Raw genomic sequence first — 2,646 nt, 5'->3', positions numbered from 1 at the left:
TAGGCACTTGATCTGCAGCTCAGCGCTGGAACAGCAGGACCCACAACCCAAACATCTGTTGTTCTCATCAGTAACATCATTCAGGATCCAGGGAAATGCTTCTCCACACCTCTTGTCCTTTCTCTTCCAAACAAAAGATGACTGTGTCAAAATGCTATTTGTCTTTCTTTGTCTGCCTTATTTCCCTTAGCATGATACCCTCTAGGTCCATCTATGTTGTCCTAAATGGTAAGATTTCATTCTTTTTTTTTTTTAATGGCTAATATTTCATTGCATTCTTTACCCTTTCATCTATGGATGGACACTTGGGTTGCTTCCATATCTTGGCAATTGTAAACAAAGCTGCAATAAGCATAGGATGCATATATATTTTCAAATTGGTGTTTTCATTTTCTTTGGGTAGGTACTCAGTAGAATTACTGGATCATATGGCATTTCTAATTTGTTGAGGAGCCTCTATACTGTTTTCCACAATGGCTGCACCAATTTATACTCCAACCCACAAGACATGAGGGTTCCCTTTACTCCACATCCTTGCCAACACTTACTTCTTTTTTATAACAGTCGTTCTGACAGGTGTGAGGTGATATCTCATTGTGATTTTGACTTTCATTTCCCTAATGACCAGTGAGGCTGACAATCTTTTCAGAGAAAGGCAAATACTATATGATTTCACTTATATGTGGAATCTAAAAAACAAAAGAAACATACAAAAACAGAAACAGACTCATAAATACAGAAAACAAGCTGGTGGTTGCCAGAGGGGTGGGGATGTGGAATGGGTGAAATAGAGGAAGGGGATTAAGAGGTACAAACTTCTAGATATAAAATAATCATGGAGATATAAAGTACAGTATAGGGCATATAGCCATTAATATTGTGATAACATTGTATGGTGACAGATGGTGACTACACTTCTGGTGAGCATTGTATAATGTATAGGATTGTCAGATCCCTGTGCTATATGCCTAAAACTAATATAATACTGTATGTCAACTACACTTTGATAATAAAAAATTTTTTTAAATGCTAGGAAAGTTTCTGGTTTATGCTGTTGCTAAGGTCAGAGACAGACACTGCTTTGGAATTCAGGAGGGATGAGGGCAGTAGTAGTGAGGTGAGAGGAAAGGTAACTTGTAGAAAGTTCTCAGCAGGGATGCATAGATTCATGCATAATGAAATACTATTTTCCAGTGGTGCTGAGCACCCATTTTTCACTTCTTTTAATGTTTTAATGTATAATTCCACAGGTACTTATTTATTAAAGCAATACTTGGAAGACTTGCATGTTGTGACTGAAGAATATTTTACAATATGAAGTCTGATTACCTTAAAATGTATGTATATGTATGTATAGGCCTAGATATAACACAAAAAAGGTAGGGTGCTAATTCTTCACATTATTGTGTGGAATTGTGTGGATCTAGAGATTCCCTTGAAAGATGGTGAAATAGCTTTTTAAGTGGTAGCGAATTACCTAACATTATTTTGTAAAACTTCCTGGCCCTTTGTTGTAATGCTTAAATGTAATGCAAAAATCTTACTTTTAAACAACTTTGTGATTTTTCTAAGAAGGCAAGAAAAATAAATTTTATGGAATACTCTTTAAATTATTTGACTTTTGTATTTTTCTCTAATCTCACATTACATTTGGTGTGCTTTACTTACATTTTCTTAAAGAATAAAACTCTTCATGCCTGCCAGCAGCTGTATTTTGTCATATTTGCCAAAAATGCACAGCAACATTTGTTCCTTTGAAAATTCTATGGCATTTGGGGCCTTATTTTATAAAAACTAATGAAAAACAAAACTCACTACTAGCATAACTCCAACTTAATATAGTAAAAACAGAGATGGAAGTCAACAGAACACCCTCAATTGTTGCCCTCATCGGAAGGTTTTGGGACTTAAACGCATCTACTGCTCATCATTTGTGAAAGAAAACACAATTAAAGATATTGGGAGGGATGCCTGGGTGGCTTAGTTGGCTAAGCGACCAACTTTTGATGTCAGCTAAGGTCATGATCTCACAGTTCATGGGATCAAGCCCCATGTTAGGCTCTGTGCTGACAGCGTGGACCCTGCTTGGGATTCTCTCTCTCTCCTCTCTCTCTCTCTGCCTCTCCCCTGCTCACTCTCTCTCTCTCTCTCAAAATAAATAAACTTAAATAAAAAAGATGCTGGGGATATCACTAAATTTCATATCAAAGAAAAACAGAAAAAATGTATCAAGGAATTAGAGATTCATACTTCATTTACTTATCATAAAATGCTCAGAATTCTAAATGGATATAAAATGCATTTTTCAAAAAAAAAAAAAACCCAACAATTAAATTGTGATAGAGAAAAGAGAACATTAAAGAACTTTTCTATCAGAGTCCAACAATTTTCAAATTTAGTTTTTTGGAAATAGCTTTTCTTTTTTCTCTTTTCTTCTTCTCTTTTTTAAAGTAGACTCCACACCCAGTGCAGGTCTTGAACTCACAACCCTGAGATCAAGACCTGAGATTGAGTCAAATGGTCCACCGATGGAGCCACCCAGGTGCCTTTTTTCTTCCTTCTTTCCTTCCTTCCTTTCCTTTTTCTTTTTTCCTTTCTTCTTTCTTTCTTTCTTTCTTTCTTTCTTTCTTTCTTTCTTTCTTTCTT

This window comes from Panthera uncia (assembly GCF_023721935.1).
Source record: "Panthera uncia isolate 11264 chromosome C1 unlocalized genomic scaffold, Puncia_PCG_1.0 HiC_scaffold_3, whole genome shotgun sequence".
NCBI lineage: Eukaryota > Metazoa > Chordata > Mammalia > Carnivora > Felidae > Panthera > Panthera uncia.
This window is presented reverse-complemented; position numbering follows the sequence as displayed.